A 17,119-nucleotide genomic window follows, 5' to 3' on the forward strand; every position below is an offset into this window, starting at 1 on the left:
CAATCCCTATCTGCTTTAGTTCAGGGTGAAGCCCACCGCTGGTTACACTCGAATCACCGTTATAGCGGTGCTCCGCGATCCCGGGGCTGTGTTTCATTAAAAACAACATGACAAATCCCAAAAGGCGGCAAATTTAAAAAAAAAAAATTGATTTAAAAAAAAAAAACAACACACTTACCCCGTACCGGTGATGGTGGTGATGATGGTACTAGTAGTCGTGATGGTTGTCGTCTCGTGTATTAAATTATAATATAATATTATAATTGTAAATAAATAATTATTGTACGATTTTAACAATAATATTAATAAATACGTCGTTAAATCGCGTCAAAAAAAAAAAAAAAAACCGTACGTGAGTGTGATCGTATGGCGTGCGTGCGTGCGTAAGTTGGTGCGTGCGTGCGTGTGTCGTTGGCCCCGACCTGGTGTGTGCGGACGTCCAATTTTTACGCACAGTATTCAACTAGTAAACACGAAGCCGCGCTCTGTTTGTGGAATGCCAAGAATGGCGAAAAGAATCCGGACAACGTACCGGAGCGGCGCGCGCATCGCGTGACGCATCAAGCCCGTGGTGGGGGTGGTAGCAGTGGGAGTGCGGGTCCAACGGTCACCGCAGCTTATAGTGTTATATACCCCCACCGCACGCTGACGACACTGTGTGCCTGCCCCTGGAATCGGCCAGTGCGGACGGCCGCCCGCCGGTATTTCGGCGGCCAACTACTGGCAACACTGCGGCGTTCCCGCCGTCGCGCCGTCGTTCTTATCCCGCCACAAACGCGGCGGAGCCGCAAACTCTGGTGCGAAACGCCAAAATACCTGTAATGTTATTGCCTATTGGTGCACATCTCGTCATCCGAATGCACATTTTCAAACAGTCTGCTAGCCGACGGCAATTTCACGAATTTTTCCTAGTTATCTCCACAACGAAGGTTTTTCACTCATATTGTGTAAACATCTATCTAATAATAGTTAGTTTATGACGGCGAATCTTCGTTTACAGCGTTTACAGAACACGAAAGAATATTTTGCTCTGTATCTTTGAGTTCAAATTATTTTTATTCACCAAAAAATACTCGGAAACAAAAAAATAATTAATAATAAACATAAATAATTGTTTTTGTTATACCCTTCATTGGATTACATCGTCAGTAAGATAATTACAAGGAGTAAACGTCTAGGCAATTTCATATACACACTGTAACTGGACGAACAGACTAGTCTTAAATCTTAATTATTACAAAAATATAGATTGTGTACCTACAAAATTGTGTTTGCAATTCGAATTTATAAGATGATTATCATATTATTCTGTTTATACTTTAATTACGTACATAAATTAGGTACATAATAAATGTATCTAATATGTGCAATGATAAAATAATACAAATTTAACTTCAAATATACATAATATTATCTGCATTTAATTAAATAAATCAAATAATACACTATTTAAACTTAACATTGTTAAAAAATCACGTGAAGCATTTGAATCGTAACTATCAACAGTTAAATTTTGTTTGTCTTCCTAGCCGCGATAAATGTATTGATCTTACAATTATGTGTATTTTTTCTAATAGAAAAAATACTCAGAGGGGAGGTTTTTGGTAATAATTTGGAGCTAGTCTGTACTGAGAAGAGTCAGAGGAAATTTTCAGTACGTTTTAAAATAATTGGGTTATGCAAAAAGAAAAATAATCTAACCTAACCATTATGGTTACCAAAAAAGTGAGATATTATAGTCTATGCTGAAACTCGTTTTACGTATACAATGATAGGCGAGTCCTTGAATTTAAAATTTAACACATCTATTACATCAGTGTTTCTAAACAGAAGGAAGTTTTTTCCTAGGGCTAATAATAACATTAACCAATCAATGACAAGGTATTCATGACGCCTACGTTATTACTATACATAGCACTGCGGTTGCCTACTTGCCCACTTTTTTAAATTTGCCATCATCTTTCCACTAATTTTAATTTGTATACCTGTGTACTTATAAAGGTTAAAACTAAGTTTTACGATAATTAAGTATAATAATATCACAATATTGTTGTAAAACAGTTACACTATTGTTGCATCATTTATCGCTGCAACAGCTCTTCTGGTATCTACGTCGCGATTTAATTTTTAAATACCTTGCATCAGTCTAGAGCAAACGCATATATTTACTATATATATACGTGTCGTGGCGTCCGGGATTTAGAATTCCGAGAACAATAGTCATCCATAGAAATTGTATATCTCAAAGCGCATTTTCGTAAACAATTTCCTAATCCAAATTACGTGCACTAAATGGTAAAAAAACTAATAAATAACGGCCTTAGCTCTACTGCCTCAACAACGAGTTCAGTGCCGGGAACGATGTACGTCACACCTCGCACAACATAATAATATATAGGCATATTGCCATATTGGTGTAAAAATATGTCCAATATAAATAATACAATTATATTAAAATAATAACAAAAGACTGCAACTGCAACAGTGACGGTATATACCTACAGTGAATAATAAATTCGTGTTTGACAGTTATTTTCGTGATATACATAATCCGAACGGAATATGCAGTAAAATATTTAAGATTGTCGCAAACGTTATTGTCGGGCTCGAAACACAAATATATAAACAGAGTGTATTGCGTTTCGTCGCGGCGTACAAATATTTGTACGAATAATAACGCGTGAAATTCGCCATGGTTAGCGGAAACGTCGTTCTCTCTCCCCACAATCGTATAATATGTATAAATCCGTGTAAAATATATGGTTCAAAAGATAAAAACACGGCTGAATTTTTATAATGTATAATATAGGTAATATTCTCGTAGTAATATGGTACGCGTAACGCATCGATCGACATTAGACGTACCTATTAGTGTATTATCACATGAAAATGTTATCTATAAGACTATAACCATCAATTTAAATATTCGATAAAATGTTAGTAAGCGAGATTGCGAGAGGATGACATTCCCATTGGTATAAAAATTAGCAATCTGAACAATTTTTAAACTTCAGAGTTGGGGCAAAACAAAATATTATAGTGACGTACAGCACCTACCACAAGATATAGATTTTCATGTTCATCATTTTTTTTAGAGCAAAAACCAACATTGATGTAATTTAATTTGTAATAAATAATTTTTAATTTTTTCATATTTTTAATATTTATCAAACATCTTCGATATGGCATATACCTATTTTCAATTATATAGGTAATTGCTTCAAAAATCTTCTTTGGCTTGCCATTGATGGGATAGACGTGCAAAGTGCAAACAATTGTATTACTTCTGTCATGTTTTCCAAGCTCCCATTACATGGATTTTTAAAAAAAAATTAATTCCGTATGAAATTTCTACGAATTTATTTCCAAAGGAATTCGCAAAATAATGTAAGGGACTGTATAAACGTTTTTTCAGATTCTGTTCTTAAAAAACCAATTTTTTTGCATAACTTTTTTATGTGAATATTTTTGGTTCATCGAATTTGTAATTTACCATGACGAGTAGAAGTCGATCGATGAATGCCTGCAGTATCACGGCCAGGGAGATTCGGTCGTGTTGACGATGGCTCAGGGCCAAAGTCGACATCACAATCATCATATTTTTTGTTTTCGCCTCCTGGACAGTCTTTATCGTACACCTCAACCCTGCACCAACTCGACGCGACGACGCCTATATCTACAATAACGCGTATTACTTACTTTATACGCATTTATATATATATATATAAATTATAATTAGCCTTCCCAACGAAATCATAAAAGTCATTAAAATCATTTTGAAACTTTTAATACTTTTTTTAAATTATATACGACTATACCAATATGGTAGTACCATGTTAAATTTATAAATGTATTAATGTATATATTAATAGTAATATTTGAAATAAAGAATATTTTTGAGATTTCATATGGTATCTCTTTTTAAGGTATATTTTGATATAACGATGAAAAAATTAATTTTCAGTGCTATGTAACTCTAAACGGGACCTAACACGTTTTAAAAATCCAAAAACTAATGATATATGTACATATAAGTGTTAATATTGCAAATATCAAGTTAAAAGTCAAAAATAAAAAACTTCCCTATTATTGTTTTATGAAAGTTTAAAAAAAACTGTTAAAAGGGAGTCCGATGAGATTTAAAAATATCTCACGGCAATCAATTTATCAAAGACTTGGAAATTATTTTAGATTCAAAATTTATTTAAATAAAGATAATAATTATTAAAACGTATATAACGTGTAAATATTTAACGATGAGTTATCTATTAAAATGTTACATCTTATATTTCTCGCATTACAGTTCAATCTCTTAATTGTGTTTTTTTAATTTAGTACACAGATAAAAAATCTAAGTCTAACAACATAATTTAAAATACTGGGTATGGATAATACGTACTTGAAGTTTCTTTAAAATAATGTCGTTAAAAAAAATGTTATATGTTATTTTTACTATTACATAATATTTCTGAACTTTTCAGGCGCATTAATTTCAAGATAAATCTAAATATAGCCCAATTAATTTGTATCCTGTCTGTTAAAACTGAATTTATGCTGTACATTCCAGCAAATCCTTCTATGTCTACAGGAAATTCAAATAATATTATAGATTTATTTAACACAATCTAGTTAATATTATTACTATAATTTTTATTTCAACTTATTTATTTTATTTCATTTTACTCTTAACCTAATTTACTAATTTCAGTAGTATGCACTAAATAATATTTTATATTTTTGTATTTGTATGCATAAATGTATAGTGTTTATAAATTTTGTCTTATATATATTTATTGTATACTTATGTAGTTATATATATCTAGTTTAGCACACACTTCACACAGACCTACCACCTACACATCAAAACTGTTTCAGAAAATATGTCCTCAATTATACATATATAAACATTATCGCTTACGTCTATACAAAATCACCCAAAACCACTAATCTCAGAACTTGATTATTAATCAAAGTATAGAAATCTCCAAAGGAGGCTTAAGAAAAGATGATGTCGGTGTCGTGATCTAAACTCTTAATCTTAAATAAAAAACTACATATAACAAATTTAAATTAATATTAAGTATTTAAGTGTAGCCGTTGGGTTACTCCTTTATCAAGTAACTCATGTCAAGTATTATTATTTATTAAAGCACATATTCTTATTGTAAAATTAGCCTACAGATTGTACAATTACTAATTTTGAAAAAATGTACCTAGTTTAGTTATTACATAATAGGCTGTACTAAACTATACTAACACATAGTCAAATTATTTATTGGAATTTATTTACAGGAATAAAGATGATTTATTATTATTTAATCGCTATCCGTCCTCAAGACAATATTAATTTATAGTCATACATAACGTACATTAGTAAGTGTTCATATAACAAGTTATTTTAATCTGACAAAATATAAATAATATACAGATAATCATAATATTATGTATTGCTTAGTAAATTATTATTATTGCCGGTCGAATCGAGAACATGATGGATTAAGCGCGTTAATGTAGTTATATTATACTGGTGAACTATATGCTCAGAGCGTGGTGCGCACTAAACCATAATATATTGTTTTAATCTATATTTATATAAATCTTTGGGTCCACATTTATAAATTTGTATTATTATATTTGTAAACACGTAGATTTTTATTAAATAAAAAATATGTTTACGTTTTATTTTGATATTATGCTTAAATCTATACCTACAATTAAAAATTAATATGCCTACATAAAATCACTAATTTAGTAATTCATTAATTTATTTTAATATGTTAAAAAAAGCTAATCGTTGCTACATAGTTTTGAAAGTCGAGAACGTCTACAGAGTTGTCTTATTAATATACCACAAAAAAAGTAAAATAATAAAAGCTTCTCAACTTTAACTGCAATTAATTAGTGAAGAAAACGAATTCCATGGGATTTTATTTTATGCTTTCATATTATGTATAATACTTTATTAGTTTGTTAATCTGTTATAATTATAATTCCCTACGCATACAAAATAAAAACTCTAGTAAAAAAGTAAAAATGTTTATTAAATTATTTTATTTTTTTATAAGTATTCAAATGAAAAGTTTTTATTTATTCAAATCGGTTCTTGTTTTCATTACTTTAGGGCTTAGGCCCACTTTGGCACCCAATCCTTATCCGGTCCGTATATTATACTCAGCATACACGTATAATCGTACAGACGCAAATCGTACGCACGATTTGCGTTCGCGGTGACAAACGTAACACGCTCGAAATGAAAACGTTAGTGTTTAATCAAATAAACTATCCAATTAATTTTGTCCATAGCGACATTTGACACAAATTATATTTGACCCGTAACCGTAATGCGTGATAATTTGTATTTTTAAGTCAATCTCAGTGTTTCTTGGTTAGCCTATGAGCTAACTACTACTATAAGCGATAAATGTATATTAGTTTTATGATAATGAGATTTAGCTCTCATCATTTTTTTTTATTTTTTTTTTTTAGTAAAGACAGTGCTCCAAGACGTAAGCAAGTTAGGTGCTTTATTTTTCAATTAAAATCTTCTTACTGATTTCTCTAAACGTTAAAAATTCTACCAATAATTTGTCAACATTTAAAAAAAATTACAAAATTATATTTTTTTAAAGAACTAATAATTCACCTGGATATTTTTTTATTTCTTTCCTTCATACTAAAATATAATAAAATAATTATTATTTTATAATGAGACTGTGATATAAATGTTTTAATAATTATTTATTTAAAAATTTTAATAATATTAATTAGTTCTATAAGTTTCTGACATAACTTCTTTTGATTACCTTCCTTCATTACCCTATCTTGAGAATTTGTTACTTTCTTTTAATTTTAAACAACAATCTTATTAAATCACTGGGAAATTACTAATTAACATATATATATACAATAGAACCTCGATTAACCGTCAGTCTCGGGACCAGAGCTTTGACGGATAATCGAAAAGACGGTTAAGCGAGCAACAAAATTTTTTTTAAACAAATACATATTATTTATTATTATTTTTTAGTAATTATGATATACTTAAAATATTTGCACACAAAGAGACTAAAAACGCGAACGGTCAAGCGAACGAACACACGTGTAATATATATAACTATAACTGACTTTTCAAAAACAAAATGCGATCACTATCGCAATTAACTGTTTTTATCTTATACCCATAAAAATATATATATATATACATATGTACCTATCGTATATCTAGTAGATATTGCCGGAAAGTTTCGGATTAAATATATTATTATTTACTACAACGCGTAAGTAGTCCGTGCAAGTGTGGCCTGACGGTTAATCGAGAAAGACGGATAATCGAGGTTCTATTGTATATAATAATTAACAAAATATACGAGTAATATACAAAAATATATTTAACCGATATTATTGAAGTACTGATACCGTCGATACCGACATTAAAAATATAACTTATAATACATTTTTATTATATCCTCGGACCTCGCAACGAATACAATTGAAGGATCTATTTTTTTTAATCTGTTTTTTAAAAAGTATTAATTTCAATAACTGTTTAACGACTGCCACCCTCTACTAAGTATCAGAATTTATGTTAAAAAATTGTTTTCTTGGTTTACCAAATTATCTATAGTACAGCGAATGTTTAAAAAATAACTGTTACTTCATGATATTAAATTATTTATATTTATATTGAATAATGTTACGATTTGAAGTCGAAATAATCCATACACGAATCGAGTTTGAATCCTATTAGAATTTGTGTTTAATATTAAGTATAGACTATAAGTATATATTGGTATTACCGATATGGCGATGTACATGTATTGATATATAATTTATTATTATATATTGTTATATTGCAGTATTATTATGTCGTACTAAAACTATATATAGCCATTCGGCATTCAGTTATTATAAATAATATGATGCAAGCGGCAAGCGCATAAAACATAATTCAACAAAATATTAAATAATTATATACGCGCGCGATGACCGCACTTTACTTTACGCATATTGCACATATATCATTTATTTAGTAAGTACTGTGTATAATAGGTATGCATATAGTTTTTCACCCATTGAAATATTATGCTCCAATTGGATGCGCACGTATATTGCTAGAGTAGGTATTATAATATTATTTATATATATATATATATTTATTCATTGTGTATATAAAAAAAACTCAAACATCTGCTCCCTAGTTAATAGTTTTATGTATATATATATATATATAAACCCACCATGCGTATATACGCACGTCATATTATAGTTTACACCCCTATGATTAAAATGTATATTGCGATTTTCGCGGCAGATTCCTCAGTTTGCAGCTTGTTCGACATAATATGGGTAGGTATATAGCTGTAGACACACGGTGGAAAAAAACTATTTTCGATATTTGTCATCGTACAACGCCCGCAGACGATCGTTTGTGTACACGGTATTATAATTAATTATTATTATTTATTTATTCATATATTTATTTATAAATACATTACGTCATATAGATAAAGAATATATCTACTCCTTTAAGCCTAAGCTTGTGATGGAGTAGAGAGCTAATATTCATACTTGGTATTGTATATTGATTTATTGTACAGAAATAAAAGAAAAAAAGAACTTATTAAAAACTAATGTTACATATATTTACATTACAATAAGTTAGATTAACGGTACAGAGAACAATAAGCATATTCGGAATATATAATATATCCTTACAAAATAACAATATCGACTGATGATTAAGTTATATTCATAGTTTTAATATTTTTAATTATTTTAATTAATACTTAATAGTATTTAAAACTATCAATGAACAAAATAAAATAAATTAAATACTAACCACATTAAGAATGCAGAGCTTAGTAGGAAACTAGGAAATAGTTAATTCTGAAAAAAGCTAATAATAAACTTCCCAAAGGATTTTTTATTATACTTCATTGGTATTGGTTTATCGCCCTACATTATGATCTTACTCGAGAAAAATCTACTCCATTTTGACTGAGATTAATGAATTTTTTTACTATGAAAATATGAACAGTAAAGCATTTTTTTTTTGTATAAGTATCTAACTGGGAGAATATGACATTGCATATAATTCAATTTTATTGAATCTTTGAGTGATTTTTCTATGCGAGATTATTCTTGATTGGATTACAAGTTATAATATTATAATCATAATAATAATTTAACAGTAGCACTGGTCCTTATACCTTTATTGTTTTATTTTAATTTTTTTAAAGCAAGCACTGAAGACGAGGAACCAAATTTTAATCCGTTTACTGGGTCAAATTATTATAATTGTCATTATCACGTGATGGGTATGGGGTTATCACGTGAAATTATTGAGAAAAACCTCGTTGAGGATATTGTTAAGTGTACATTAACGTGAACTCAATTTAAACTTAAACAAAAAAATGTTGGAAAACTAAGAGTATCGCCTCCTTGTGATGTTCTCTGAGAACACTAAATGCGATCCTTAACTTTAAATATATTATATTATATATAATTTATAAGCCATAACTTCTATAGTTCTATATATATCTACTGCACCAAAAACGTGAAAATGAATACATTTATTGAAACGACCATTGCCAACTTAATTTGAAATTGATTTAATATATATTCTAATTTCTAGGTGAAACGAGAATCATATATCGTATAATAACAAAATTCGAACAAAACTAGTTCCGCCAGTGAAATCGCTCGAACAAAAATATTGCCATTTTTTCCATGTATAATAGGTATTTTTAATTTACAGTTTATACAACTCTAATATACATATTATGACTATAAATTATAATAATATAATATTAGGTATGGACATATTGAAAATATGAAAATAACAAATAATGATTCGTATTAGTTTTAATAGTATGGCGCTATCTGGTTGTACAATATGTATTTATCGATTAACAACGATCATTATAATATTATGAAGTAATGTATTTTATAGTAAGGTACTTTTATTATTTTATTCTATCATGTTATCTATCTTGTAGGCATATTACTTATAAGGAATTTCGGTTATGTAATAATGTAGAACAACTATATATTTGTATACTGTATTATGATGAATATTATAAATATATTTTTTTATCGTTAGATTTAGAGCCTCTTTATTTACATAATATATTTTTGTTATTAAAATTATGGACTAAAATTTGAATTGTACCTACATGCATAAAATTCATCAACTCCCAAACTAAATTCCCAACGGGATTTTTTATATGTATATCTATATATAAATCGTATAATACATATTATAGTGTTATAATATTATGTATAAATTACACGTGTAACGTACAATTCGTAAGTCGTTTACAAAGTTCTAATTTCTAACATTCATTATTAAAATTATTCATTATTTACTTGTTTAACAACTTCAATTATACCTATATAGTATCTATGTATAACAATATAGGTATATTATATAACATAATATACCACCCATAGCTATAAGTATTTAAATTTATTTTGTGCTTAACTATTAACAAAACGTTGTAGTTATACACAACTAACAAGAAATATCACAGTAGGTACCTAATTAAATTTTAAAAGTAGATTTTTAAACCGTAAACCTACTTTATTAAATTGTATAAAAGTAAATATTTCCCTCGGATGTTTGGAATATTTAATTTGAACACCGAAAGTAGTTGGAATTGAATGCTTTATTATATTATAAGATATTATTTCCGAGAATTATTTTTCACCGAGAAAAACATATTATTCTCAAGGTGCATTGTTTTCCGTGTAATGAAATCTCCATAAATTTATTTAAAGAAAACATTCTATACGTGCAATATACACACATATATAATAATACATAAATGTAAGTTATATTGAATATTTGAAAGGTCTAACCTCTACTATATATATAATTAGGAATGCCGATTTAGATGTATATAAATTTTTTATTTATCTGCATAAACGCATTTTAGTATTTTACCTGTTTTTTTATTAATTTATGCATATACACCGTAACAAACTCAATTTCATGTATTATATATATATATATATATATTATGTATAGTATACAGAGCATATTATGATTTATAACTTATAAGTGTATAAAGTGTAATACTAAACAGTACACAGTAGCTACGCGATTAAATTATTATAAATAATAATATACATGTTGAACTTGATTTGATTTTAATTTCATCCGTAAATTCATATAGGAATACAAGCTTTTTATAAAATACACACATATATATATAGTCTAATTCATTATGTAAAACTTGTACATACATTTTAAGTAATAATATTGTACACCAAGTAACTATAATTGATGAAAAAAACAGGCGTTCTAGTAAAGTATTATTGAGTATATTAGTATTTAAATAATTCTGTTGATATTGAAAATGAATATTTTTATGTTCAAGTATTTAATAAAGTATTTTAAATTTTTAAATACTTTAATTTCTATCAATTTTTTTTATTTATAATACCTAAAAGGTAAAGTCTTATATATATTTAAAATATATACATGAATTGTGTATAAGTGTTGATAATAATATTATCAATCCGTCTAGAAAAATTAAAATGAACGATAGAGTTAAGGTCGTGGATAGGAGGAAGAAAATACTTAATTATATGACAAAAAAAAGAACTCAATTTATGGATTTGCTATATTTTGAAAAAAAAAATGATTTCTTAAATGTAATAATAATTAAATAAATACACCTATAGTTTATACATTATACTTATACTCGTATATTGGCTATTACCTTTGTTTATTTTAGAAATTTTGTTAGTTATAATTCAAAAGGTATGCAAATATTCTAATGTAATAAATTATCAATGACCAACATTTCACTACGATTTATAAAAAAAACAACTCTTTATTAAAATTCTTAAGTTCCCATTTTATTGAGTTACTATAATAGATAATATTGAAAGACAATTTTAAACGACTGAAAAGTATTTATAATTTTAAAAATACAGTATAAAGGTTGTAAAATGTTATGGTTTTCAGTTTTTCACTGCACTTTTTAATAGATAGCTTATAAAAATCGAATGACAAACGAATTGAATAAAATATCAACAAACTATGTTTGATACTTTATGCTATATTTCGTGTTTGTTTTTTTAATTGCTAAAATTGTCCCCCGAAGATATGAACTTATCATAGCAATTCGTGTCCTAAGATCCCTTTTCCATACGAATGCATCCCGATAATATTTAATACTTAACTATACCGATTGTTTCCAAAATTAATTTAAATAACTATGCTAATTGCGTCAGATGTAAATACATAATCATACCTTTCAGTTTAATTCAGTTAGGACTGTCTTTAGCAACATCGAGTTGTATATTGCAAGAGACTGATAAAAAATAATTTCTTTCATTGTTTCATTGTAATATATACTCGTACATCAAAAATATTAATAAATATAAAATTGTCATCTGGAATATTTTGAATAATTTTTTTTTAACAAATTATGTAAATTAAATGATTGCTTAAGAACTTGGAAATATGTTGGTTTATACTTTATTGGTTAACGCTATCCAGAAATGATCATTTACATAGGTTTAAGTAACTTATTATTTATTAACAAATTATTTATACAGCCACATATAAAATTTAATTACTATAATTATTTAAGAGTGATTACTATGATTATGACATTAAACATTTGTTTCACACATTTACATTCAACATTACAAAAAAATGTCAATAAGTAGTGTGTTTGTTATTGAATTTTTATTATCTATACCGTTGTTATCTACTAAAAAGTGTGAAAACCACAACATTTGTCATTATTTTAATTATTTTGTATTTTTAAAACTATGAACTACTTATTATCATTCATCCACAAATCAATAAATACGATTTCTAAATTATTTCTATTTTTTTTATACAATACTATCAATAATAAGTGTTCTAGAAAATGGCTATTTTCGAATTTTTAAAATAACTTTTTTTTAAATTTAATCTTAATTATTGGAAAAGAGTTGCCATTAATAATAACTTATATTAAAACAATTGCAACTAAAATATTCGTACTAGATTTTTAATTAGGGCTATTGACTTTCCGAGTAATTGATACCTAATTATTACCTTCTGTGTATATTGTTTATTAAGCATTTATTATAAATTTATATTAAATGTTTATAACATGTAAACAATAAATAAACAAACAAATAAACTGAAATAAAATTTGCAAGTTAAGCGATAACTTTTTAAGTGTTTGAAAGAATATGAAATACTTTTATCAAAGTGCACTTTAATAATATATGGTATGTAAATAGTATTTGGAATAATCTTTTATATTAATTATTGAATATTTACTCAGAAACTTTTTAAAAGTAGTATTTTAAGTAAGCACTTTTTGCATAATTCAAAGTATAGGTTTTTTTACTTAATATTATTACTTCACAAGTTGATTTATAACACATTTTTAAAATGATGAAAATAATAAAAGTAAATAGTTGTATATTGTATTATAGCTATATAATATATTATAGTTATTTTGTATGATTTATTTGTACCACTTACAAAAAAAAAAATTCGCCTAAACTCTAATTTAAAGAGGGGGATGAGATTTTAGTAAATTTACATGGGGGGCGTAGAATGAAAAAGGTTGGGAACCACTGGTTAAGTACCTATATTGTAGTATTAGATAATTTAAAATTGGGTATGATAATTAAGTTTAAATAATTATAAGCATTTACCAATTGCTTTTAAACTATAAAAAAAAAAAATGTTGTTAAAAAAACATATCCTAACGAGAAATATATCAAAATACTTCTGCCAGGTTGCTTGAACAATCACTGAACATTTAATGAATCAATAATAGCTAATGATCTTTTAAACATAATTTAATGGCCTATGAAATTTAGTTCATTAAATTTTATTTAACCATTAGACTAATTCATTTTTTTGTACGACCCGGCATTTGTCTACTAAGTACTGAAATACATGCAGACATTATGGATATAACTAATTTTCATAAAATCAAGTATTTTGCATTTAATTAAATTATTTTATATTTTTAAATATTTATATGATTTGCATAACAACTAATAATGGACGAATGCGATATCTATAAAGTATATATATATTATTTAATATTTATACTGTTAGCACGAAATAAAATTAAATCTAATTCAATAGAATTATATTTGGATATCATGCATATTTTGTTTGCAGATTATTATAGCGTTTAATGGAAGGTATTTAATAATTTTTTTCTTCATAATTCGTTTAATAATAACTTTTTACCATCTACTATAAAAAGAAAAACATTTTTTAAATAATTTAAATTAAATCCTAAATGTACGAAAAATGGTCGTACCTATAGTATACATCAAAATTATAGTACACTATTATTATAGTACAATTTATTAGTGTTCAACAGCCGTTAAAAATCATTAGATTACTTATTTGCTGGGGATGATAAAACTTAACGATTTTATACAATTTAAATTTATACTTATAAAACATCGATTTCATTAATTGGGTTTATTTGTTCGTTTTATTTGGCGTGCTTTTAAAAGAAATAGGTAAAATTAAATTTCACGTGTATATTACTTTTTAACACTTTATTAAAGTTTTTGTGGTGGTTTTGAAAAATAGAAACTAAATCAAATTTTCCTATCACCTGCAGACTGCAGTGACGACCAGTGACCACCACTACTACCTATAAATTATAATATTATTATACAATTATATCAAAACGGTTTTTTTTCCTTAGAGGACGCCACACCCGCATATTGTGTTGTCTCCGTTTTACAAACATATAACGATATAATATGGAAGATTTTCATTCAGTAAGATCAATTTTGTGTGCGTTTACCTTAAATATTAGTGTGAATTGACCTATAATCAAACCTTAAGGTGAGAACATAATCTCAGTTCTCTCGTCGGTTTTTGACTACATTTTAATTTTTAAGTGAAAATTGTCCATGTTATACGTTTGTAAGAGGTATACAACATACGTGCTAGTGTGGCGGCGTCCTCTTAACACGAATATAACAGTTTGTGATACCTATTATATAGTATGATGGTAAACACAGATAATACCTGCAACATAAAAATATATATTATATACACTAGTACACTACATTTATTGTACAGCATTGTATAACTATAATGCATTTGTCTAACGTTATAATATATATAATGTATTTAATATATTATATAAGTGGATATTGGCATACGAGACCATTATAAATTATAATAATAGTCCACTCAATTTAATTTATATCCCAATCCTATAATAAACAATTAACCAATAATTATAAGCAATAAGCCAATATCTATATTCTCCTACGGAATATATTCAATTGTATTCGAACACAATACGAATATAATAATATCAACATTATACAATACGCGTATACAATGTATATACACTGTACGTATGAAGACATATATAATGTATATAATATATATATAGTGTTATAATAAACAAGTCAAGCGTGGTTATGATAACTACTGTCTACTAGTATATATACGCGCATGCAATTAGTTTAACATCATACAGTCAAAACGAATTGAAACATCAATATATTCTAATAAAGGTAGCAGTTCAAATATACACAATATGAACGTAATAATTTAATATGAGAATGTTTTGTAAAAGTCTTATATACGACTGACTTTGATGGCAAAAAAAAAATAATAAATAATAATAATTGTAGACTCGCGAGTTAAAATTATGCAAAGTAATATGTGTTGTTAAACTAAATATGTTTCGATTACTTTTTTCGTAAATTGTACATATCTCTGCGCATAAATAATAATATTCACACACATGAAAGTAATGAATTTCGCAATAATCTTAACTCTTATTCTATATTATAGTTGTAAATTGTAATACAGATGAGTGACGATCAATAAAATATATTGAATTCGACACTACAGACCACAAAAGTCTGAAAATAATAGATACATGAAAATGAATTTTTATATATTATAAATATAGTTAATAATATACATTAGGTACCTATACAGAGCATTAATACGTACCGGCATTGATTATATTTATAATCAATGGTACCGGGTAACCTAATCTAGCTTTGTTATATATACACATATCTTAGAAGATTGTTTTTTTTTTTATTTACAAATATTGAGTATACAATATGAAGGAAAAACCGGAGTTGGATTCATAATAATATTTTACGATTTTAACAAAGAAATCGGACGATTTTTCGATACCGCGACCGCATTCCGCTGGAAAATATAACTGTCGTGGTAGTTAAGTTTTGTAAAAGATCTTTTATATTTCTTTTACTAATTTAAGCTATATTATATTAACAATTTAAAAGATCTTAACTGCCCATGAACAGAAAGAACAAATTAATAAGCAATGACAATGAGTATTAATGAACATTTTATGAAAAAAAATGTCATAATAAGTTGACTATTTTAATAACTTTATACATAAACAAACAAAAAAATCAAATTTTTGGGAAACTTTCTAGCGAACGTAGAGGTTACGTGGTAACGCTAATGGGTGAGATTAACTCAACTTGAATTTTCCTAAAATGAATAAACATACTGGGAGTCCGGGAACCAACCAAAATCATATTACTCAATAAAATATACGCGCAGTCACAAATCACGTAGGTACTCGATAAAATACGACTACACGAATACCACCTATAATACATAATCGGTACCCAATTTATTTATTTTTTTGTACTTAATGTTTTAATTTTTTTGTTTTAGAAATTTAGAACCCAACTAGAGATTATCCAATATGAAATACCTATAAAATTCTTCATACTATTCTTTTATTATTTGACATGTTTATTATTTATTGAACGATAATTGTTTTTATTTTTAGTAGTCTTGTATTGTAGTTTTAGTAGTGAAACGGCAAATATACTGAAATGATGTTCAAAAAGTATAAATGAAAATTTTATTTAAAATGTCAATCTCATTCTGTTAACCACAACTGCATTCGATGAAAAGTTTAAAAAAGCTTTAAGACAATTTTTGTTTTAACAGAGGCGATTGCTTCGCAGGACGATGTTGTGACATTAAAATTCAAACGCGAATCTAGAGGAAACTTTATTCATCCATTTAATTTTAGACACACACAAAACAAAATTTAAAACTTGTTGAGAGATAAGTATAATTATGAAGAGATATGCGATGTTTCTCATA

The 17,119-nt window shown here is 27.0% G+C and overlaps 1 protein-coding gene across 2 annotated transcripts in view; it reads right to left on the reverse strand.

The window, feature by feature from the left end:
- The window catches only part of LOC132918569 (transcriptional enhancer factor TEF-1), a 76,842-nt gene extending 76,336 nt beyond the window's left edge, over positions 1–506 (reverse strand). For both annotated transcript variants that reach the window (XM_060979876.1, XM_060979873.1), the window contains exon 1: positions 179–506. The gene's annotated coding sequence lies outside the window, so the exon portion shown is untranslated. The remainder of the gene's footprint in view (positions 1–178) is intronic.
- Between the last annotated feature and the right edge of the window lie 16,613 nt (positions 507–17,119).

This window comes from Rhopalosiphum padi, chromosome 1 (assembly GCF_020882245.1).
Source record: "Rhopalosiphum padi isolate XX-2018 chromosome 1, ASM2088224v1, whole genome shotgun sequence".
In the NCBI taxonomy this organism is placed as follows: Eukaryota; Metazoa; Arthropoda; class Insecta; order Hemiptera; family Aphididae; genus Rhopalosiphum; species Rhopalosiphum padi.